The 26,445-nt window shown below is 40.9% G+C and overlaps 1 protein-coding gene across 1 annotated transcript in view; it reads right to left on the reverse strand.

Moving 5' to 3' along the window:
* LOC116737955 (forkhead box protein P1-like) overlaps positions 1-25,400 on the reverse strand; it is a 101,179-nt gene extending 75,779 nt beyond the window's left edge. The window contains exons 1-2 of the mRNA XM_032592488.1: positions 25,112-25,400; positions 19,060-19,120 (exon numbers count right to left, since the gene is read on the reverse strand). The gene's annotated coding sequence lies outside the window, so the exon portion shown is untranslated. The remainder of the gene's footprint in view (positions 1-19,059; positions 19,121-25,111) is intronic.
* Positions 25,401-26,445: the final 1,045 nt, after the last annotated feature.

The following is a 26,445-nucleotide window of genomic DNA, read 5'->3' on the forward strand; positions in this document are numbered from 1 at the left end:
CCTGTTCTCCCTCCCCCACCCCCACCCCATCCCTCACTACAAACACTAACAGAAGCAACGGTTTGGGAAGCACATATCCAAATCCATGTACATTCTACCCACAACCCACATCCTTGGCCTCCTACTCACCCTGGCACCCTCTCCATGTGCCCATTCTTTGAACACATCATAATCCGTCCCCTCACCGGGGACATACTGTTCCTCCTCTCTGGTTCCCACATTTCCCCTCCACCCTTCCTTCTCTCTTTCTCCAGATCTCATTTTAATCATCACTTCTGCAGACTTTCCCTGACACCTATGACTGGGGCAAATCCCCCAACCGTAGGCTCTAGAAGGTACCAGGCACCTCCCTTCCTTAGACCTCATCAGGTCAGCCTTTCTCAGCCCCCACTGGTCTGTGAGCTGCACAGAGGCACTACTACAATGTCTTTTTTCATTCACTGCTACCAACTCAGCAAAGAATACTGCATCTGGATCTCAGGGAGAGCTCACGTGTTTGTTGGGAGAGGGAATACATGAATAGCCGTGTTCACTTGGACTGTCTCCTTCAAATCCGGGCCCCACCATGCACTCAGGATGTGACCCAGGACATGCTGGATGAACGGCTGGTGTTCTCTCTGTGCCTGTCTTCCTTCACCTGGGAACACAGCAACACTCACCTAACAACAAGGTTGTTCTCAAGTTTAAAGGAAATTCTATGGAACAGTGCATCCCAGTGCCTGATACACAGCAAACGTTCAATAATTAACTATTATTAGCATCCTTTCCTATTATTCCTTTTTCTCACTGTAAGGAAAGTCTGAAATTGTGAGGTAATAGGTTTTCTCATTGTTCTACCATCTTTTTTTTCCCCCTTCTATGACCACAGAAACCCTGTATATTATGCTAAGTAAAGATGGCCCATGGCACCGCCTCGCCAACCTGGCCTCCCAAAGAAAACACCTACGGTGCCTCCATCACAGTCCTTAGAAGAGCGGATCTCAGAAAGCAATGGGATTATGCAATTTCCCAAAAAATAAAATGACAGATACCCAGGCCTCTCTTCCTAATAAGCTTCTTGTAGACATTTAATGAGGACTTTGTTATCCTCAATAGATATGTGAATTGCTACCATTTTTCTAGAAAATAGTTTGGAAGTATACACAAAATTTTCAATGAATATCTATAGCTAGCTAGCCAGCTGCCTATTTGTTTAAGTTTTAAACACATATACCTTTTCACCTAGCAACTCCCATTCTGATCATCTGCCCGAAGTCAGGACTTCTCAGCCCTGACAGTTTTGCCTTGCAGGGGACACATGGCACTGTCTGGGGATGTTGTTTTCTTGTACCAGGCGTGATATGGGGTAGGATGTGGTAGTGGCATCTACTGGGTAGAAGCTAGGGACACTGCTGAACAACGCACAGCACGGACCTCCACAACGAAAACTGATCCAGTCAAAAATGTCCATCACGCTCCAGTTGAGAAAGCCCATCTTAGAAAATCATCACACAGCCTTGTAAAGTTGAAAAACAAGCTTGTTCACCAGCACTATCGTGTGTATCTTTGTATATCCACAAAGCGGGGCTGATCGAATAAATTCTGATCTATCCACACACAACTAGAAGGTAGTAAGAGTGTTGCCACTTATTAATCAGGACAGAAAGATACTGGCGACATATTTCTAATTTTGAAAAATACGTCCCAAATTTTAAAAATTATTAAAAACTATAGTGTGATACTGTTAAAACTGTAAGGGATCTAGACCCAACTGCAGAATAAATATATAATGTGAGGGGCGCCCGACTGGCTCAGTCGGTGGAGCATGCGACTCTTGATCTCGGGGGTTTAAGTTCAGGTGCCATGTTAGGTGTAGAGACCACTTAAAAATAAACTCTTCAAGAAAGAAATATAACGTAAGCTACAGATATAATGGCATTTAATAGTATATTTCATTTAATCCCATATATCTAAAGTATTATCATTTGGGGGCACCTGGTGGCTCAGGTGGTTAAGCATCCCCATTTCAGCTCAGGTCATGATCTCACCATTTGTGGGTTCAAGCCCCGTGTCGGGCTCTGTGCTGACAGCTCAGAGCCTGGAGCCTGCTTCGGATTCTGGGACTCCCTCTCCCTCTCTGCCCCTGCCCTGCTTGTGCCCTCCCTCCCTCTCTCTCTCTCTCTCTCTCTCTCTCTCTCAAAAATAATAATCTTTAAGGTATTGTTATTATTTCAACCTGTAGTCAGTATCTAACTTAATATGTATTTTATAGTCCCATTTTTCCAAAAATCTGGTAGGGATTTGACACAGCACAAGCTGATTCAGACGAGCCACATTTTAACTGCTCAAGAGCTGCTTGGCAACTGGTTACCATATTGGACAACTCAGGTCAATGCAATAACAGATGGGCAGAGAGAGTGATATTTAGAAGGACTGTCTCCAAAATGGTCCAAGTTGTGATCCTGGGGGATGACTTTGCAATAATGTTTACTTTCTTACTTATGTTTTCCTGTTTATTTTTACAATGAGAAATATCACGTATAAGAAAAAAAATCAAGCTATGCATTTAAAGAAAGAAAGAAAATTGCTTGTTGACCTTCATAAACATAAGTGAAAGCAATCCTCATGATCATTTCTCATATTGTTGTTGGAAACGATAGATTCCGGAGATTTCAGAGAAAGGGCTTGCCACCACCTCCCAAGCACGCACCTGAACGTCTACAAGCACACAAATGCAATCCTTTGCACAACAGTGGAGTCGTGGTCACTTCTGACAAGTGTACCCCAAAGAGCCAACCCACGCTCCCTTAAAACACATCTGAGGAGTGCCTTCTCCTTCTCCCAGATAGCCAGGAATTCCTGCTTCCTGCCCTGGGGACCTCCTTGCTTCCCTCCCTCCATTTCGGTCTCTGTCTCTCTCTTTGGCCTTGGACACAGTGAATACTCAATGAAATTTCTACCCACACTCCTCAACGTGAAGTGCTGGGGACACCAGCCTAATGCTCTATTAACACAGTCTCCATGGGTAACTTCCATAATAAGATTACATTAGAGCCAACGAATCTCGTACACAGCCCTTGAAAACCTTTTCACGATATCACACAGTTTAGGTGCGAGTCCCAGATCTCTCTCTCTGAACTCAGAAAACATCTGGGTGTCAATGGCCTGGCCTAAATTTGAGCACTTAGATCTAAGCTGTGGTGTGGCGGAGAGGCTGATTCAAATTCATAAAAATGAGCCAGTGGGATCCTGCTGGATGGCCCCACCCGTCACCTGGTGATGGCAGGTGGGACGTGAGAAGGAGAAAATGATACAGAAATACACGTTATCTTGAAAAACCTCAGGTATCAGGATGCCTATTTCATTTCTATTTCCTCTAAATAGACTCTCCCCAATAAAAACAGCCATTTGAAACCATTTTCATTAACTTTAAAGTAAATTAACAGTAAAATATATTAACGTCCGTGAGAACTTACTACATCCCATGCACTGTGCTAATAATAAAAATAGACATTATTGAGCCAACATCACTGAGCCCTTCTTGGATATGAAGCATTGCTCTAAGCACTTTTTACTTGGAATAGCTCAGTTAATCTTCCAACTACTTCCAAGTCCCTACTTTTTTAGATAAGGGAAAAAAGGCTTAGAGAAGCCGGTTGCTTCCACGAGATCACAAAGCCAAAAAGTAGCAGGGGCTGGACGTGCAAAGCAGACCTCTAAGCCTGAACTCTTAACCAAACTGTTCTCTACATAATCCTCACAGCACCTCTGGGAGACAGGTCCCTTCCTTCTGCCCATGTCTCAGCTGGGTACAACTGACTGACACGTCGGGACCTGCCAAGAACGGTCACATCCAAACTCAGACGAGGCCCCCCCCACCAATCCCCATCTCTGAGTGGGGCACTGGGTCCCCAACCCCAAGCTACCCCTTCATTACTCCAGCACTGAGAATGTTTACCTCAATTACAAATCAGTTGTGTTTTGAAACAGTGGTGACAGGAACCAGGCGAGTACACAGACAGGAGGGCGCTTGCCGAGTGATTCCCAGGAGTGGGAAAGCCTGAACTCTGCCCCTCCTCTGCTTGTGCACACACGTGTGCACTCTCTCTCTCTCTCTCTCTCTCTCAAAATAAATAAGTAAACATGGAAAATTTTTAAAATAAAAAAATGCAAAAAGCCTAAAGAAGCAAAATTTCTGGACTTCACTTGTAATCAAAGAATTGAACAAAAAATTGAGATACACTTTTTTTTTCCTCCTATGAGTCATTATAACAAAAAACGTTGATACTCATTGTTGGCAAAGTTATAGTGAAATAAACACTCTCAATCAGTGTTAACAGGAGTGTGAATTGGGCCAGTCTTCCCCCATTCAGTGCTGAGTTCGGAATCCCCGAGAGCACTGAGAAAGCAAGAGGAAGCACACTCTCCTTTTCTACTTTTTTCTTTTTGATTCCCTCTTTCAGGTGCTGATGAAAATCAGCTGGTTGAGCTTACAGATTAAACAGACGCAATGCCCAAAGAGGTGGGTGCACCTAGCAGCACCCCCACTTATCAGCCTTTGGCAATACCCCTACTGGCCAGACGCCAATGGGAGGGGCTCCCGTGAGGTCCACAGCTTTGTCCCCAGGGTCTCACGGCTCAATTGTACACCACTGTGCTTCTCTACAGGCTGCTGGAACCACAGGGCTGGAGGAGACTAGCTCAGTGGGTTAATTAATAAAGGGGTTAAAAGAGAAATGGAGAGAAGCTTCTTGGGCTGGAGAGCACCAGCCACGTAACGGCATCCCTTCCCCAAGCGTGACAGGGACACTCCAGAAGGGACCTGGCTGGCCACAGTTTCTTATTTGAGCTGCTGCTGCTAACGGAGAAACAGCACTAGCAGTAAGAGAAACAACCATGACTCTTACCGGGCTAAGTGCTTTATGTAGAACTGTCTGTCTGTCCTCATCATCAAGCAAAAAGGGAAACTTAACCACATGTAAAGAGCCTTTCTTTTTTGTTTACCAGTATATCCCTGGTGCCTAGAAGAGTGCTTGACACAAGTAAGCATTCACTAATTATTTGGTGACTAAAGGAATACATTGAAAGCATCCAAGTTTTTGGAAAGCTTGTGAGCCCCAGATCTCTCGATGTGGCCTCAACAAAGTCTGAGTGCCAGTGGCCTGGCCTTTTCCAATTTTAACACTTAGATTTTTTTTTTTTGAATGTTTTATTTTTGAGACAGAGAGGGCAAGTGAGCAGGGGAGGGATAGAGAGAGGGAGTCACAGAATCTGAAGCAGTCTCCAGGCTCCAAGCTGTCAGCACAGAGCCCGATGCAGGGCTTGAACTCACAAAACATGACATCATGACCTGAGATGAAGTTGGACCCTGAACCAACTGAGCCACCCAGGCGCCCCAAATTTTAACACTTAGAGCAAAGCTGCAATGTAGCGCTCTGTGAATTCCCTCTGGAAATCCTACCATAAGGGCTACTGATCAAGGACCATCCTCTTGACAGGATTCCTTCCCTGTGCTCTCCAGCATCCTGGTTTCCTCATTCGCACTCCTCAAACCCTGGCTGCTCCAAAAATTATGAACAATTAGAAAAAACACAGGGGCGCCGGGGTGGCTTAGTCAGTTGAGCATTCAACTCTTGATTTTGGTTCAGGTCATGATCTCACAACTCCTGAGATCGAGCCCTACATCAGACTCTGTGATGACAGCATAGACCCTGCTTGGGATTCTCGCTCTCCCTCACTCTGCCCCTCCTCTGCTTGTGCACACACATGTGCACTCTCTCTCTCTCTCAAAATGAATAAGTAAACATGGGAAAATTTTAAAATAAAAAAATGCAAAAAGCCTAAAGAAACAAAATTTCTGGACTTCATTTCTAATCAAAGAATTGAACAAAAAATTGAGATACACTTTTTTTTCTCCTATGAGTCAAGTTATAACAAAAAACGTTGATACTCATTGTTGGCAAAGTTATAGTGAAATAAACACTCTCAGTCAATGTTAACAGGAGTGTAAATTGGGGTATTTTGAAAAATAATGTGACAAGATGTATGGAAAACCTGTAAGAATTCCATAAATTCTTTTCTAGCGATTTCCACCTCTAGAATAGATCTAAAGAAATAAAACTTGAGAAACGCTTGTGCACAGATATGTCCACTGCAATATATGACAAAAAGCTGGAAACAACCTCCACAGCCAATAATGAAGAAAAGTTAATTAAATTTTATTACACGTAAAAGGATGACACAGCTTACAATCATTTAAGATGTCTTTAACAATACTTCATGACATGGGAAAACGCTCACCATGTAATATTAGATTTTAAAAAGAGCCAGACAATTCCATATACTGTATGATGGCGATTTTATTAAATATGTATACATTCAATGAAAAAAGAATGGCAGAAAATTTATGTTATTCTCTGGGTCAGGATTCTAGATTATTTTTACTTTGATACGTGATCGACATATCTGTAATTGCAAATTCCCTCTAATGAGTTGGTTTTACATTTGTAATCGGGAAAAGAAAATAAAGTTCATAAGAATTTCCTACTCTATTTCTATTGCTAATAACATAATGAGAACTTAGCTAGTGAAGCTCCCAGTGACAAATCTATATTGGTCTTCATGTATTTTTATCCCACATTCGGAAATAAAGAGAGGATGTCAACCCCATTCCATAACTAGGGGGAGGGAGATCTTGGAGTGTAAGTAGCTTCAATCAAAGAGACAATATATATCTCAAAAAACATGAGGAAAACACAATTATCCTTCCCCGTACCTCAGCCCTTGGCAAAACAAATGCCACATGGGAGGTGTTCCTTTGTATGAATCAGTCAGATAAGGGCAGTGGACACTGAAATTCTCATACACACAAGACTCAACAATTTTTAAAAGGCACAGTAGTCAACTGGCAGGAACATTCTACTTTTATATACATCTTCATCAAATGGCCTTGGTGAAAAAGCCAATCAGCTTTCAAAGCCAGGAGACAGAGAGGGAGAGACAGGAGTGGGTAAGAGCAAGAGAAAGAAGAAGGAGAAGCATTGGGAATTCTAGAAGCTGGAAGAGGAGGGAAGGAGGAAATGGAGGTGGGAAGGAGAGCGAAAAGTGGGCATTTTCTGAGATGAACATTTTAATTTTTGTTTTTGTTGGTTTGAGATGAATGTGTTCAGGTGATGTTTCTCAGAGATAATACAGTGAAACACTTGTAAATGGTGTAATTTCCCTCAACATTGCTGGAAAAAACAGAGTGAGCACTATAAATGAAATCCAAGATAAGAGCCATATATATATATATAAACAATACATGTTTGTTTTTGTCAGGTCTGTTTTTTTAACGGTCAACTTTTTAAGAGTCATATTTTAGTATTTCCACTTGTTTTTGGTATTATATCATAAAAGGAAGGAAAAGGTGTAGGAGAAGAGCCGGGGATTCCCAACCCAGAGGGCTACAATTATGCAGTGGCCTGGGGTATGTCATTTTCCTTTCCTGGATGTTGGTTTCATCTTCAGTAAATTACAAGAAAGAGACCAGAGAAGTCCCACATTCCTTGGCCCTCTCTGAAGTTATAAGACTACTTCACTGAATGGCTGTTTGGGGATTTTAAAATTAGATGGGGTCATGGTCACAAAGGAGAGGGGCACACAGCTCAATTTTAAAAACACAGTGAACCTCACCAGAACTCAAATGTTTATTGCCTACACCATTAATGACGATACTGCTGAGGTACGGCGAACAAGGGAAGAGAACTTAAATTTTATACTCTAAAAGCAGTAAGTACATTTCAATCTTTCTGGGTAAGCGGACGGAAACCCAACCAAAGCAAATTTTGGAGATGCAAATGCAAACAGAAGTCAATGGCTTGCTCTGGGGAAAGAGAAGGAGCAATTGTTTGGGATAATAAAACAAAGAGAGGATGAACAGCTGAGCCTTCAAAGAACACAAAGTGCCCAGCTCACAGGCTAAAAATCAAGTTGGGAAAGTGGGAAAATACCAAGAAACAATTCAGATCAGAAGAAAAGATGCCTAGCAGCTTAAAGTCTAGAAATTGTGAAATCAAAATTAATGTAAATGGTACCACGATTTCCTAATCGTGAAAAATGCATACAGTCCACCCCAAGGGGTGATTATGTGTGCTTCAGATTAGTTTTAATTTATTCAAAAGTAGAGGGAGAAACTGGATGAGAATCTAAAATCTCAACATCATTTATAAAACTAATTCAAGAGACTGAGCTAACTTGAGATGTTCAAAACAGACATCCTGGACATCATGACTAATTGGAAAAAATCGGAAGCCCCACCATTGCAGGAATAGACAACACAAAAACAGAAGTCACCAAAGAATCCTAAAAATAGTACTTAGATATAACATATAATAACTTGAAAAAAACTTGGGAGATTGTAGGGTTAAAAACAGGAAAAGAAATAGTCCGTGCAGTATGACCACATAAAAACAAATCTACATATACAAAATACTGGCAGGATAATGACAAAATGGTGAACTGTTTTTGGTGAGGTCACCAGTAAAACTGTTCTTCTGACATTTTCTTCCTCTACTTTCATGCTTTTCTAATTTCTTGTAATGCCATCTTATAATGAAAAAAAAGTAGATTTATTATCTTCCACAAATAGCTAACATTCTTACCTCACCCACAACTATTAGTACCTAAAGACAGACAAAGAATATTTTTAAAATTATTTTACCTGTAATTTTCTAGATGCTTGATGATTTGGGACCAGCCTAGAAATTTCAAAAGCGTTAACTGTGTTTCAGATTTTTTGAATAAGCCAGAATCTTTGATGCTCTTAGTTAAGTTGAAAGGCAGATGACCCCTTCAAAGACTGTATCTTCAAAGACTACCATAAGGTAAAGGTCACAGACTGACATGTGGCTCAAGCACAAACTAGTACTCTACTAATCTAGAGACCATCTTAACCACACCAAGCTGCAGTGCACCTTTAGATGGTTAATACATCCCCCTTTCCCTCTGCCTTTTCTTTAAACGTAGTATTATCTCGGCCATTGGAAAGAATAAATTGAAAGGGGCAAAATGCACAAATTCCTCGGTGTAGCAGTGAATTTTGCTCTGATCACTTTCCAAGGGCTGTACCGTGACTCGAACATCACAGAGTTAGGCCCCTGTCCGGGTGGGGCGGCGAGGGGTGGAGGTGCCGGATGACCTTAACAAGTAAGAGTGCTGAACAGGCACTATTCCGGGAAACTTCATTCAAAATGCCTACCATAAGCACACTGGTAGTTATATGAAGCCGGTGTATATTAGGGGAATGAGGCTCAAAACATTTTTGACTGTGGTTAAGGTTATCGATGACTTCCATGTTGACAAACACAATGGCCAGTTCTTTCTCATCATCTCTTATTACATCTCAGCAACCTCTGAGGCAGCTGACAATGCTCTCCTCCTTTAAACAATGTCCTCCATAGGCTCCTGGCTCATCCAAATCCCCAAAATCTCCCGCCAGCTTTGACTCTTCTTTGTATCCTGTCATCAAGCTTCCTAATGGTGCTGGCGACAGAACCCTCATCCTGGAGCCCTACTCTCCTTTATTTGTACCACTGCTCCCTTGGTGAGCTCACCCGGGTTCATGCCTTTACATATTACTTACATGTTACAAATCCTCAGTTTATAGCCTCAGCTAGGACACTTCGAGACCCACATATCCAAATGCCCGCTTGACATCTCAATCTGGGTGAATAACAAACAGCTCAAACCTCACGCGTCTACAGCTGTGCTCCCAGTTTCTCTCATCCACCCTTGACAAAGATTCTTGGCTTGACCAAACTTCAGTCAGGCTCCTGAATCCATGTGGGCACCTTCCTATAAAATCCAGTTTGAGCAAGAACCCTGCTAAGTCAGTTGAACCACAACCCCCTCTACTACCACCTTCCGTATCTGATCACCGCTGACATATGACTGGATTCCTCATCTTCCATCATCTCCCAGGTAATGTCTGATCCCCCTGGGCTGTGAGATCTGTTTAGCTTAGACCCTCTGCTTCCCCATGATGTTTACTCTTGGAAGTTTTCCATCCACTGACACCCACCCTGCTATGACTTCCTACTTGCCAGGGCTGTATTCGGAGTTGAGCCCAATCTCTCCCGTATAAAACCTCACCGGAATGTTCCCTGTACCTAGTGTGATGGTCCTGAATAAAGTGTACCTTACCAGCTTTAACAAGGGAGATTAAATATTTCTTTTCCTTTATACCCTAAACCTGCTCCCCTACAGGGTTCCCTATTTCAGATCATGGCAGCCCCGTCCTTACAGAAATTGCTTGGGTCCCAAACCTCAATCTTCTGCTCTTTCCTTTCTACCCACAAGCAATCCATGACAGGATACTACCCCATCGTCCAGGACAAAAATCTTCGAGCCATCCTCAATGCAACGTGTTCAAATTCCACATCTATTCCACTAGGAAAGCCTTTGGCTCTACCTTCAAATAAAGCAAATTTAAGTACTTCTCACCACCTCTAGTGATCCTCACCCTGGCCATCACCCTATCTCACTGGGATGATTACAATGGCCTCTTAACAAGTCCCCCTCCCTATCATCTATCATCTTGCCTACTCCACCCACAGGCAACTTGCAAAACAGCTTCCAGAGTGATCCACTTAAAGCATGAGTCAGATCTTAACCCACCTCAAAGCCCATCGATGGTTCCCTATTTTAGTAAATGTCTAAGAGTCCAATGAGTCTTCACGCCCTACTCAGCCTGGCCCTTTACTTCTTCTCCCCCCACCCTCCAAAGTTTGTGTGTGTATGTATGTATACATGGATGTATTTACTTATTTTTAGTGATCTCTACACCTAACATGGGGCTCAAACTCAGGACCCTGAGATCAAGAGCCACCTGCTCTTCCAACTGTGCCAGCCAGGCACCCCCTACCTTGTTACTACTTGACCTTGTCCCCCCTCCCCCCCCCCCCATGACTTGACTTCAGCCACACTGGCCAACTTGCTCTCTTTAGAACAAGCTACATCTTCACTCAAAATGCCTGTGCTTCACAGAGACCCACCCTGGTTATTTACAGCTGGAACCCCTTGCTCTAGCAAGCCCATCTCCCTTATCCTCCTCTATTTTCTCCCAAGCACCTATCACCGTGTATTATATTTAATAATTCCCCATCCACCTGAGCAAAGCTGACCATTAGAAATATAATGTCTGCCATTTATGTATTTGTGACTACACTGAAACAGATGAAATTAAGTTGAATAATTTATATTATGTGTCCTAACATAACCAAAATATGATCATTTCAATGTGTCATCAAAAAAGAGTAATTGTTCAAATATTTTTTTCCCTACAAAGTCTTTGAAGTACTTTGTCGAACTCACATTTACAGCCCATAGAAGTTTGGGCTAATTGTACTGCAAACATGTGGCTAGTGGTTTCCACACTGGACAGTGTAGGCTTACTCTATTTTATTCTACTCTACTGTATGCTTATTCCAGGTTTTAAAAATTCTTGGGCACAATCCACTAAATTGATTTCCTAACCCACAAATGGGTCCCAATGCTGACTTGGCCAATCGCTGCTCTAAATAAACTTCAGAGTAAGTAATCTGTAATGAAAGAATTTTAGGGCACATTCTCTGACCTCCAGGGACTGCTCAGGACCCTCTGAAAGGGAAAAAGATTTCCAGAAAAAGAGGCCTGGAGGGACAGGGTGAGGAATTGAAGTACCATGTCAATCCACAGACCGAAATCATCACTGTCCATCCAATGACGCAAGACTGTTTTCTTAAAAGGTAAGTTTAAATAACTCACTGCACTGTCAGCTAATTAACAAAATACCTAATGACTTATAATTATATAGTACATACGCGCTAATATACAATATTCAAGGGGATATCTGCATGATTTTCACACTTCTCAAAGAGTATGTTTGAAAAGAACAGAAAGATTTCAAGTTTTTCATTTTCCCCCCTCCCCACCCCCCACGCAAAGGCTATGGAAATACAACGGTTCAGATCGAGGACAGAGAAGTACAAGGTTAAACGACTGATCTTCATTTTTCAATTGTGAACTACCACTCACGAGGAGTTTTTTTTTTTTTAATTTTTTTTTTAACATTTATTTATTTTTGAGACAAGAGAGACAGAGCATGAATGGGGGAGGGGCAGAGAGAGGGAGACACAGAATTGGAAGCAGGCTCCAGGCTCTGAGCCATCAGCCCAGAGCCTGACGCGGGGCTCGAACTCACGGACCGTGAGATCGTGACCTGAGCTGAAGTCGGACGCTCAACCGACTGAGCCACCCAGGCGCCCCACGAGGAGTCTTTTAAAAATATACCATAAACTTCAAATCCGAACTCAGCCCTGGACAGAATGTCAACTTGCAAAATCGACTCAAACTAAGGATTCTACCATCAATAGAACATTTGCCCCTTTAAGGTTCTGGATATTACTACATACGAGGGGGTAGTACTAATACAGTCAAGGTTAACACCGATCTGCTCCCTTAAACAGGGTTTAGTTTTTGTACAGTTAAGCTTCAAATTTCTTCCTGAGGCTTTTGAATTACCAAAGAAAGGCAATACTCCCTCTATCTCTGTTAAGCTGTTAGGTTGTCACCTAAACTGAGAATCTCTTCCTAAGATGCTCAAGGTGAGCAGCTGCGATATTGGTGCCCTTGGCAGATGGAAGAACAAAAACATCATTTTAAAAAGATGAATAAGACCATTTGGTAGTTGGTTTTGTATTTGTGATTGTTCACAGCGCAAAAATATCGCTAGGTGATAAATGCTGCACAGACTGTCTTTATTACTAAATACGCCTTGATGGACATTTCAACAAGTGACTCCCTCTTGAAGACGAACTCTATTGAGCATATTTCTCTGGAAATCAATATTTAAGAAAATTTTTTCTTTGAATCTAACATTCAAGAGAAACAGCTCTTGTTTACAGAGTAACTTGGTTTAGCATTATGGTTAACAATGTTTAAAAACAGCTAACTTAAAATGCAAACATTTAAATTTTGAAGTTTAACTGTTGGGAGGCCAAGTCAGTTCTATGAAAATATAAACAACATGAGAACAGTAGTTTCCCCCCAATTCCATCCCCTGCGAGAGTATTTCAGGTCATCATTTTGTTGGGGTTAAGAGTCAGACCTCAAACAACTCTAAGGTTGTTAAGAGAGTTACAAATTTAAATGCTTGGGTTGAACTTTGAAAACATTATGCTAAGGGAACAAAGTCACTCCCAAAAGGCCACATATTGTATGATTCCATTTATGGGAAATGTCCCAAATAGGTCACCCTATACAGACAGAAAGTAGATTCGTTGTCAGGTGCTGAGCTGCGGGGAGTCACTGCTAACGGTTACAGGATCCCTTTCTGGGGTGCTGAAATTATTCTGAAACTAGATTGTGATGATGGTTGCAGGCCCTGGGAATAAACTAAAAACCAATGAATGGTGCTCTTTAAATGGGACAAGTGTTGGGGCGCCTGGGTGGCTCAGTCGGTTAAGCGTCCGACTTCGGCTCAGGTCATGATCTCGCGGTCTATGAGTTTGAGCCCCGCGTCGGGCTCTGTGCTAACAGCTCAGAGCCTGGAGCCTATTTCAGATTCTGTGTCTCCCTCTCTCTGACCCTCCCCCGTTCATGCTCTGTCTCTCCCTGTCTCAAAAATAAATAAACGTTAAAAAAAAATTAAAATAAATAAATAAATAAATAAATAAATGGGACAAGTGTATTGCCTATGAATTATAATTCAATAAAGCTATTAACAAAATTAACATGCCTAATAACGTTCATAACAACATTGGCATGACAGATACAAGAAAACCAAGTTAACCTAACAAAGCTTCCATATAAGGCTAAAATACGTAAATCCCTGATACCTTGGTCTCCCACTTTAGAGACTGCTTTCTCACAGCAACCAATATTTGCCCTTCCTAACACTGCTCATCACCATCATTCATAATAACTGTCTTCCCCTCTATAATATAAGCAATGACAACAGAGACTGTGTCTGTTTTTTTTTATGTTTATTTATTTATTTTGAGAGAGAGAGAGAGAGAGAGAGAGAGAGAGTGCAAGCAGGGGAGGGGCAGAGAGAGGGGGACAGAGAGAATCCCAAGTAGGTTCCATGCTGTCAGCAAGGAGCCCCATGTGGAGCTTGATCCCACAAACCGTGAGATCACGACCTGAGCCGAAATCAAGAGCCAAACATTTAACGAAAAAAGTCACCTGGCACCCATAAGACCATGTCCTTCTTATGTACTGCTATGATCTTAGCAATCATCAGTAAATATCTACCATCATCATAATCATCAGTAAATATCTACAGTAGGAATTTATGCATGTATGCAGTATATACTTTTGTATGAATGAATGAATGGAAGAAAGAAAGAAATCATTTCATTGGGCCAATTCAATCAATCAAGTTGTTGTGTTCGAAATGTCCCCTTACATCTATTCTCCAATTCTCTCATGCTCTGGACACCTTGGTATTGATACTTCCCAGCAGCCAATGGAGCTTCTTATGACCATGTAACTATAATCTTACCAATTAAAGGTCAACAGATGTGACGTGTGCAATTTTTAACTCATTTGCATCAGAGATGATAGCTTGCCTTGGACTTCTCCACTATGCTTTACCCATGTGAATAATAACAAAATCCCAAGGTAGGAGAGCAGAAGAAAGAACCTGTCAGTCAAGCTAGAGTGGCCAGAGTCTTACATAAGAAAAAAGTAAACTTCTATTTTATTTAAGCCACTGTATGTTGGGGTCTCCATGTTGTACCAGGCTAGTCTTCACCCTGTTACAACGCAAGCATGGATATGTGAAGAGAAGGGGGGAGCGGGAAGGACTTCAATGTTTAACTGAACAGAATAAACTAGTGATTCAGCTAGTGTGGTCATCTGGTGGCTCAATGAAGACACATCAAGTTGTTATGTCTTCATTAACAAGTTGATGAATTAATAATCACATAATTCAAATGCTGAATTCTATCAAGTGGTCATTTTGAAAGTGATTTAACTTTGAATTTACTGCCACTAAATATTTACATCAAATAAATACACACTTTCAAAAGAACTAATGGATGTATTTTAAGTAGCTGAATAGTCATTTTTACCTTTATTTGCAAACAAGGTATAATTTACAATATGCAAGACACAATGAGTAGAGTCTATAAGGATGCTTTACACTCCCTGAGCCAACAAAAAAGAGCTCAAACTGGGGGTAGAAATGATTATACTAGCTTTTAGATTGTTTCTTTTTCACAAATAAGTTGGCTGTAAAAAAGAAATTAAAGGGGTACCTGTGTGGCTCAGTCAGTTAAACACCCAGCTCTTGATTTGGCTCAGGTCATGATTTGACGGCTCATGTGAATGAGTCCCACGTCAGGCTCTGCACCAACAGCAAAGAGCCTGTTTGGGATTCTCTCTCTCCCTCTCTCTCTGCCCTTTCCCCACTCTCTCTCTCTCTCTCTCTCAAAATAAATAAACTTAAAAAAAATTTTAAAAAAGGTAACCAATACATAAATGTGAAGCTTGAAGATGTCTAAAATCCTTAAAAATAACCAGTTAATTGTAATCTTTATGGTCTTGATGATTATCATCCACTCCTAATGCCACTCAGAACTGCTACAAGAAGATGAATTTTACAAACTGGATTTGAATTTTAAGCAAAAATGCATGTAGGTAAAATGCCAACATTGGGGGACAGCAGAGAGAAAATGACATATAAACCTTTATTAAGTCACCAAACTAAGGCCGCCATGATAAAATGACATCAATAGAATCGTGACCTGAGCAAGATGCCTCTTTAGGTCCAGTCTTGACATTCTTTTTAAAAAAAAAAAAAAATTTTTTTAATGTTTATTTATTTTTGATAGAGAGAGCACGAGCAGGGGCAGGACCGAGAGACAGGGAGACACAGAATCAGAAGCAGGCTCCAGACTCCGAGATGTCAGTGCAGAGCCCGATGTAGGGCTCGAACTCACGGACTGCGAACCCATGACCTGAGCCAAAGTCGGACTCTCCAACGACTGAGCCACCCAGGCGCCCCTCCAGTCTTGAAAATCTACATGACCGTGGGTAACTTACTAATCATCTATGGAACCACCTTCCCAGTTTGTAAAGTGGGGATTATAATGATTGCCACCCACCTTTCAAGAATGCTGGCAACCAAACCCATTTTGTAAAGTGCTCAGATCCACTTGGAAGAAAATTGTCACATCGCTAGCAAGTAAGATAACTGTTACTTATGACTCGTCAGACCTTTGAATCTAAATTTGAAAAATGGCTTCATCTGTTTTTCTGAATATGCCTGGCCACTTTTATGCACATAACTAGTTTTTCCCATAGTGCCAATGTAGACATATTTATTTGCATCTATGCTGACTGTTAATGATTCCCAGATTTCAAATGCGGGCATGGCATTTACTGAGAAGCTCCTGGCATCTGAATCTACCTCTTCTTGATGATTTGGAGATGGTGCCGGTTTCTCGAGCATCACTGGATAGCATGATCTTCTCTGTTTAAGATTTATTCCCTGGGGAGAAACACTAGCCATTCCAACCATTTTACAGATCTTTTTTTAGATTTTACAGTTTAACAAACTTTTTTTTCTTTATATATAAGAGATCAAAATATATAAGGATTCATTTTTTAAGGATCTTTGAGCTTGTTAAAAGGTAAAAAATACAGGTGATTTATTATTTAGGTCTATGCACCTTAACTGATGTCTAAAGGAAAATAAAATTTGAAATGAGGGTCCAATAAAAGAATTGATATTATAAAAGAAAAACAAATTAAATAACACAATGTTAACTGGGGGTAGGAGATAACGAAGTTTATATAAAAAGATATCAATAACAAAAATGTGGAATGTGAAAAAAAAACTAGAGACATTGAGCAAAAACTCTTACTCTGAGCTTCCTAGCAGTCAAGTTTAAAAGTTTTATGAATTTGTTAATCAGCTTCCATTGTGTCATGACAAGAGCCATCAGAAGGACAAAATTTTTCACTGCTCCTGACATTTGACAATGCATTCCTTATTTGCAGTATATCACATGTCCTTGATATTAGACAGAAACAATTTTTTTGTCCCCATGGACTACCTCCCTTAGTCAACACTAATGAAAAATTCCTAGAAACTTTTTTTTTCTCCCCAAACTTGCCCCTGACTCACGATATTTTAAACTTTGAACAGTATCACAGAATCGGAAACAAATCGCAATGCACAAATTCAAACGTGCACATTTTCAAGTCATGGGTGTTAGCATAGGCCATTATAAAGACATCAAGTCACAGGGAAAATAATTCATGCTTACAGGTGACTCCAGAGAAAACAATGAAAACCCACTTAGGATGCCCGTATTTGAGGCTGTGGGGTAACGCAATTCTCAAGGTGAATATTTCATCTCTTCGACCATATATTCAGCTTTGTTTAATCAGTTTTTAGCTTTGCCAGGAATCTTTGCTAAAGGCATGAGATGAGTTAAAACACCTGGCACAGCTCTGCATGAGGAACATCTTGGACTGAGATTCTGCAGGGCTCAGAGACACCGGGAGACAAACTTGCTGCCTAGCTGAGCAGCTGTGGCAGAGAAGGAATGGCCCAGGAACAGAAAAATAATTCGTGGCAAGGAAGGGATGGCCCGCCAACAGAAAATAATACGTGGCAAGGAAGGAATGGCCCGCCAACAGAAAATAATTCGTATGGCCCTTGACATGCAAAGTTTGCAGATCCCTGAAATTAACAAAGCCTTCATTTTTAATATTGGACCGCTGAGCGTCAGCAAGGGGAAGAGCTTTGTCAAAAGTCCCGCCCTGACTTGATGAGCCCCAAAACTGCTTGGGATCAACCCTTTCCGCGCTGGAGCATATAAAAGGAGCTGTCCTCTGCAGAGGACAATCTGAGGCTTCTCACAAAGATTTAATTTAGACGACAAAGATGGTGAAATGGGGCAAGTTGGATTTCTGACCTCAGATCAAGTGTGCTGGAAGAACGCAACTAGAAAAATAAATCCATACCCGTAAAATACGTTCTAGAACCTCAAAATGCTCAGTAAGATGAAACACAAAAGTAATCTAAGAATCTTCACATTGTAAAGATTCAAAAAGAAGAAAAAAAAACCCAAAACAGGTTCAACTGAAGAATAAGAAGTCTGTGTCTTACAAATTCATAAACTTAATTTAGTAATATCTGAGTGAAGGCCTTGTGCAACCAGGCCCTCAAGTAACCTGTTTTAAAACAGACACAAATCTACTAAATCGAATGGAGCTATCATTGGCCAAAATTCAAAAATAAAATGAAGATTCTACAAGAGAAACATCGGCCATTAAAACGGCCTGCAAGATTAACTTGTATGAGATGAGCACCAGAGAGAGACTTTGGGAATCGAGAAAATAATGTAGCATCCAGAACCATTTTAAACAGAGTGCTTTTTTGTTCCCCCTCCCAAAAGTGAGTTTGAGAAAATTTAATTTAGCTTTAATTCATCAAGCTACATTAGTCTCTGAAAACTTCTAATTTTAAAATCAAATACTCATTTGATTTTCAAGCAAGGTCAAGAGAACAAGGCAGCCTAGTACTGACATCACAGGGATGTGGCCCACGCCGCTCTGCAGTTCTATCAATGTGCCGTGTTGCTATGGTGCTATGACTATTAATTTCTGAAAGAAGGTGATTATAAAGCCGCCAGGTGAACATCAATCGGATGACACCACTTCAGCACAGAACACGGACATGGGCTACTCTCGTTTGGAGCAAGCGAATTTTTATGAATCACCGCTTTTGTGATGTGAATATTCCTGTCAAAGTTTGGGTTCACCAAGTCAACAACAACAACGACAACAACAACAACAACAAAATCAGCTTCAACAAAGGGGAAGTTTGATCATATTTGGGAGAAAAATGTCACTCTGTGGACCATTTCTTCAGGGCAATCTTTTCTGTAAACATCTCCCAAATGATGCTATAACATAATACTTACATAAATAAATTCACAGACATTTGGTAACTACGCAGATTGGGAAAGAAGTGAATTAAGATATACCTAGAGGTGGTAAACACAGCCCTAGATAGAATTCCACGAATCACATCGCGTTTACCTTTTTTGGCTTCCGGAAAGCAATCTTCAGGTATAGTCACCTCAAAAGGTCACTTCTTACCCTGAAAACAAAAGAGAACATCAAAACCTGAATGTCAAGAGAAAGGAGCAACCACCTATTTGCCAGGGACAGATGCAAAAGAACTCCGGCACATTTCATGGCAAGTGACTTTCAGAGTTAATCAAAACAAGTCCCAAGACCACTGATCCGGTGCACAGGCCGGTGAGCTCCTCAAGACAACAAAAATAACGTGGGTGGAAAAAGTCAAGGTGAAACATTGCGAATTTTGCATATGAACTTTTTCTCATCTTGTCCTCCATCAATTTATTTTCTTGTGCAATAATACGTGACTCATAGGCTTTTGTTTTTGGAAACCAGACTGCTCCTTGAACGTGTCTGTTTGGTTAGCATCTACGACATCTCTGATTTCATTAAAGCACAGGCTTGTGGGGTTTTCTCCCCCTTAGGAAGAGAGTGAGTTCTGAGAGACGAGATGCCTTTATGCCAACCTGGACCTTTCAAAATGAACCAGGATCTGCAAGTTTTGGGGGGGGGGGTGGTTAATCGGTTGGTGAAAGCTGTTCACACAGTGTTTTCCACTTAGCCTATATCTACCAGATCTACCAAGTTAAATAAAAATGGTTTGTGTCAGATGAAATAAACAATTGAAATCAAGCTCCCTAAAACACAAAGAAAGCCTGGAACATGTTTTATCCTGCATCTGCATATACTCTCTTATGCAAAACAGTGCGTAATCCTTTAAGAAACATTACAAGCTGCCTCTTTCTGCCCATGTAACTGGGATCAACATATGGCACAAGTGAAAAGAAAAACATTTGTTTATTAATTTAGATCAAGTTACCGACAGGGTACAGGATTCATTCCCCATCAGCTGACCAAATGCTCATGTAATTTTTTTTTTTTAAGATGCTAAGACCAGATCACCATTTTCCTAAAATGTTAATATCCTTTTGCTCACTCTTCAGAACAATATGTAATGAAGTGGTTTTAATTTTATACAGAATATATCCCTGCTTATCCCTCCGCTGTCAGCCCTGAATGTGGAAAGGCAAACATTATTGAGAAGAGTTAAATCTTCTTTCACAAGGGCTAAAATACGAAAGTGGCACTTTGGTGAGTACTATCTTTGAGGAATTGATCTGAGGCCAATTTATGACATTTCCACAAGCAAGTGTATGCAGATTCTTGCCATAAAGATTGGAAAAAAATGCAGGCTCTGAGTGAAATCATAATTTTCATGTTTACTGTAAGAGGAAATTGGAGGTTTTCACCATAAATGTTCACCATTTGGGTGGGGGAAAACCCTAGCCCTGGGACTTAAAATTACTATTTTGCAAACCGCCCCAAACCTTTTTGTTTTTACACAAAACAATTCAAATTGAAAATGAAAATTTTGAGGCACACTGCTGATGTGTGACTCCAGGATTGGTTTCTCCACTGGTGAGAATTGTCACGAGGCATCTGGTGGTGAGAAAACAGGGAGCAATGATGTTGGGGTCCTCAAGGTAATGGGGAGGCCGGCAAAGCAGCCCCCGGCCTCCCAAGCGAAAAGAGCACATTAAATACAAGAAACAGCAGCAATCTTACACACCAGAAATTTCCATCTCATCACTCAGGCAATCTTAAATGGAAAGTAAGTGAACTGGCAGGTTCTACTCAATTCAAGGCAAGAACAGCCATTCTCCCTCCTTTTTCCTTGAGATGTTCTCCAATGCGTGCGCTCTAAACTAATTTTCATGTTAATCTATTGAGTTGCATCTATTTTTGCATGTTTGGCAGTCAGATCTATACAGTATTAGGCTTTGCAATGCAGATGAGATTGCTATCATATAGGCCCGGCAAACAACTGGACCTTATTAAAATTTAATTTAAGAAAAAAAAAACACACTGCAAAAATGCCTACTTTGAATAAAGTTATCTTGAACCCTGTATTCAAACCTGTAGGAGGATTTCAGGTAAGAAATGGGCTATTTCTCCACGCACCTGTCTACACAGTACCGTGTGTCAGTGAACACAGAGCAAAATTATAAGCTGATTTACCCTCATAGATTTTACAAGTGTAATTTTCCCCTAGGGAAACAAAATTATACAAGTGACCCTCCAACGTACAATTACTAAAGCAATACAGAATTGGCTACTTTTAATTTTTACTCATACAAAAAAAAAATTGGCAGTGGGATACAAATCATGGTTTCCTCCATTCTGAGGTTCCATAAATTTTAATGCATATCCACATTTGACCACTCATTTATTTATTTCTGTCGATTTTAGTTTTTAGGATACATTAGCCAAGTAATCGGAAAGGTACTTTTCTAGCATTGCAGAGAAAAGATGAATAGTTCAACAGCTGTTTGCCATCATGCTAAATTAAATGAAATGTGTCAATATAACAGACAAGAAAATTAGGGATTAGAACTGGGGCCTGAGTCTGCATCACTATGAGCCTAGAAGAATCAGAAATCAACAACTAGGACAACAGTCTGCAGTTCATTTTTCTTCCAAAGTGTAAAACTTCCATTTCCAGAACTATTTTCTTTTTTCTTTGTTAAACAATCACTTTTATTTATCAAATATATCAACTGTTTACCTGAATGCTTACTCACAGCACAAGCATCAAAACTAAAATTATGTGAAGCTGTTTTTTTTTAAGATAAAAGAAAAATATTCCCCTCCAGCCCACTTCTCTTCTTTTAAAACGCCGTTACCATCTGAATTGCGTTTTCTTTTTCCTCTCTTTCTGAAGTTTCCTATTGGTTTTAGGTTTTAAAAGTGAGCCAGGAATACGGTAAATAGAAATGACTTATTTTCCTTTATGTCATTCTCTGTACAGTTAAGATCCTGTGAACAACTACAAGTGATCCTGGTGTGGCCTCCTCACTGCTGTTCGCAAGAGTGTTGTTTATCTGAATCAATGTGCTGACCATAAAGACCGTGGGTAAGACACCAATCTTCAGCAGCAACCCATTCATTAGAAAACTTAAGGTACTCTCCTCTTCCTCCACCTTCCCAACCCCCATCCCCCCACTCCTTAAGAATTTTATTCTGTAGACCTCTTAGGTTACCACAATGCTTCAATGTAATACTTCGTTTGGGTGTCTTTGGCCCCTAATTTAATCCATGTAATAAATAATACATAATGCCAACTGGCATGGCCCAGTTGGAACCAATTGCAGGTAAACATGGAGGTTTGACTTCGTTTCACAAGGCTGAAAATGAACAATATATTCTCTACTTTTCCCACTATGAGTATTTCCCCGCGTTCTTTCATGGCAGCTAAAGGGAATGCTTTGCATCAGGACTTCTGCATTGTGTTTCATTTTATACAATTATACAAAGGGACCATGAAGGATGACCAACATTTTTCACCTTAACCTTCAGTCCCCCAAGTGATGCCTTAAATCCACTGTCCATCAGTGTTATCGGGGATGCGAGGATGTCAGGGCCAGCTCCTGGCCCACAATGAAGGTAGCAGATGCTTTCCTTAAAGTCCAGTAATCTGTCTCTGGCTAGAGAATGCTTTCTCTTAAAGCCCAGGAACACGATTCAAACTTCCAACACCCCAAATACTCCAGTCAAAGGACATAGACTTCATCAAAGAAAACAGAAGGTCTATACGGGCCAATTTCCCAGAGACTGCTGTCTCTAACCAGTGACTCCTAACACGTGGATTTTAATGTCTTTTCAAACATTTCTTAGAAAAACAGAAGCGTATCAACACAAATTTGCCTAGCTGAAAAATGATAGTACAAGGGTCACTTCATTTTCTGCACTCAAGACAAGAAAATCCACTCCGAAATCAACCACAAAGATCCCCCCCCCAACCCGGCACCCTGCTCTAATAACTTCAATATTGAGTCAGGCTTACAGGGGGAAAAGAAAAAAAAAAAAAAAAAAAGCAAAGAGGGCAGGGAAGGAAGAGAAAAAAGAAATAAGAAAAAGAAGAAATAGGGAGAGACGTCAGGAGTACCAAAGAGGTGGGGGAAGGAAAAACAAAAGAAGGAAACTGAAAAGGAAAGAAAGAAAAAGTTAGAGCTGTACAGTTCGGGCCTCTAGGACACCACCCAGGCCTGCTGGGTTACAAGTGCTACATTTCTTGTACTTGGGTCTACCAAAGAAATCAACCACCATGCCCCAACGTCCCCTCCTATGGCTGCGCGGAACACTTTGTTTCCTTTCTCCTTACCCTCTGTGACTCTCGCCAGATCATGGAACCTAACTTTGGGGTCCATTCTAGTAAGAAAAACCTAAAACAACTCAAAGGTTAAGCCACAGGATACAGGCAACCCCAGCCAAGGCGAACCGGCGAGATTACTGGAGGCTGGCAGTCAGCCCAGCGACAGCTCCACATGGGTCCATCTCACTGGGAGAAACTACTCTCTCTTACCTTACAGAAAAGTAAAACCCTGGCCGTGGTCATGTGAAAATATTTTATAGGTATCCTTTAACAGCCTTTAAATGTTGAAACCTAAAAACAATATTTGCTGTTTTCTCTTTGAAGCTCTAACAAAGCCTTTGTTTTAGATTTACCTTTAGTGTGCAATAAGAGTTAATAATCAAATCCATCCCAACCCCCACAAATGTTAAACAAAAAGATAAAAGAAATGCAAATAGCTATTGTCATGGAAAGTTAAAGTACCTGTCTGTATTTTTAAGTGAAAACTATTATCTCTATCAATCAAAATTTAAGAATACAATAGCACTAATCACAGAAGGTGCTCTCACGGAGTTACTTTTCCTCATAAAAAAAAGTATTTTTCCCCTTAAAAACCGAGTATAAAAGTCATATACTTACAATTAGATAGGGTATTTGTAATTTTATTATTAAAAACCTTCAGCAGCCTCACTGTTAATAAATGCTTCGAAGTCTCTAGACTGATTTGTACCCAAGAAGACCCAACTCCCTACATATTTTAATAAGGTTGATGAAATTTTATTTAAATTCTCACAGTTTCCAACCTGCGGGAGAACAGCACACTCTTCTGTTGAAAAGAGTTACTCAAGCAGAGGCAACAGTTAACTGGTAATGAAAACTCCTTTTAGACCCTGGACACAATTCCTGGTCCCTGAAATATCTTTACATAGGACATCTCTTCCTTGGATGGTGCATCCTTCTTAGTTGTGGCGAGTCATTTTTGAAATTATAACACTCTAAAAGAAAGCAGAATCCTACCACCATAGCCCAGAATGATCTAAGTGCACAGTACATCAATTTCTCTGAGTCTTTTTTTTTTTAATCCACTTTTTTAAAAGATTGGATTAGACCCTGAATATGGTGCTTTCTAAAGACAGTACAGGAACAAAAAATAGCAAGACCCCAGATAGTAAAACAAACAGCTCAAGATTAAAATTCCTAGAGCAAACAGTTAAGCCAGGATGCCATTATGCAGGCTGAGCCTGGATGGATGTCTCCTCTACGGTGGGGCCAAGAGGCTGTCATCCCCCCCCACACACACACCCCCAGCAAGATCAGATTTCCTTCCCTCCCGACCGCCTCTCTGAGCATCATGGCCAACCTCTCTAGTGTGCTATTAATATCAATGAAGAGACGACTCGATTTCCACTGAAGAAAACCCTTCCTATTCCGGCACAGAGCTTAGGGGAGGACCCTGGCCCGGGTATAGACAATACAGCAGCAGAGTTTCACTGCTTTCTTACAGTTCGGTCTTCCACACTGTTTGAAGGCTTTTAGCAAACAATGGCAGCATTATCTCCAGGACAGTTACAAAACAGGATTTGTTAGGACAAAGAATAATAAAGCTGTTCCTCTCTCTCTCTTTCTCTCCCCCCCCCCCCGCTTACCCCCCCTCCCCCCACCCCGGTTCCAAAGAGGCTCTCTCGGCCAGTCCAAAATCCAGCCACGGTTCCTAAGAGGCACCTGCACTTGTCTATATCAATGCAGCCAGCAACTGACAACGGCCCAGGAACCAGGACCCAGGTCGCTGGCAGGAGGCGCCCAGAAGAGCAGGAAAGTAGCCTCTCAACATTTGTAAAATGAAACAAAGTATCAGCCTTGGCTTTCGCACACACTTACCCGTTCATGCTGAGGAAGGAAAGCTTTGGGGCCGGAGAGGCAATTTTCACACAACGGAAGAAAGTTGAGAGTTTGTAAGGGAGAAACTACAGGCGCTTGGAAGCCTGCGGGCTCTCAGGGATCCCAAGCTGGCGGCAGTGTGAGGAAGGACTGAAGGTATGTGGGCTCAACACAACAAAAGCCACTGCCTTACTCTAGATTAAATATGCAGGAAGAGGCCCCTTTGCATAAACACAAACACTCAGCAAATGAATAACTGGCTCAATCAGACGCCTGCTGTGCCTTCTACCTGTCCTCTCTCTGACAGGAGACACCGCCTGTTCCAGGGCACAAGGACTGAACAGGAGACACTTAAATGTTATGTTGCTATAATAACAATTAAAATGAATTGCATTCATTAGTAATTAAAAACTCACTCCTGGAGTGGGGGGGGGGGGGAGTAAGGGGGTAGAAAATATAGTGCTATTGTTTTACCTCCAGCTACTTCAAAAAGAAGTTGGGATAAGACACATCACTGGAGTTTTACTATAGCTTCTATTTAAATCTCTAACATTCCGTGGAAGTGATCAACAATCACATTTCTCAGTCACAATATAAGGTCAGAGATATACCTGATATATTCTGGGTTTTTTTGTGTGTGCTTTTTTGCACTATGAACTGATGCTAATGAAAGGTCTATTTTACATATGCATAAAATTTTACATATATAAATTACACACACCTACACATGTATGTACATGAATATACACAGTTACACAGATAATAGGGGCTCATATTTAATGAGAGCAGATAAACAAAAACTATGCCACTTTACGCTCGTTAGTTCACTAATGATTTAAGGAACATAATTTGTGTCTTCCAAAATCACACCCCAAATGCCTGCCTTTCAAATGTCATCAATCCATGACCACTCATTTAAAAACATTATCCATATATTAGCACGGATGCTTTTAACTGAGTGGCCTCACCCACTTATAATTTCAATTAAATAACATAATTACAGTCAACAATTTTCTCCATTTCGGCAGAAAATATGCCATACCTCAACATAATTTGTCCTGAGAACCGAGGAATTGAAGCCAAAGGAAAAACACGTAGGCATTGGGACTTCACAAGGGCCTTTCCTCTTTCCTCCGCCTAGGGACTCAGCTCACTCCCCTCTAACCTCTCTCATATGTTTCAGCCACATGTTGGCCTTAGTAACTTAATTATTTTTTACTAACTTTTGTAGCATTAAATGACTTCGATTGAAACATAAATAAGATTATGTTCACCTACTTCCTTCTAACGCCACATAGTAAAGTTGGGGGCAAATCCAGCAATGCTATAGGATG

Source organism: Lynx canadensis, chromosome A2 (assembly GCF_007474595.2).
Source record: "Lynx canadensis isolate LIC74 chromosome A2, mLynCan4.pri.v2, whole genome shotgun sequence".
In the NCBI taxonomy this organism is placed as follows: Eukaryota; Metazoa; Chordata; class Mammalia; order Carnivora; family Felidae; genus Lynx; species Lynx canadensis.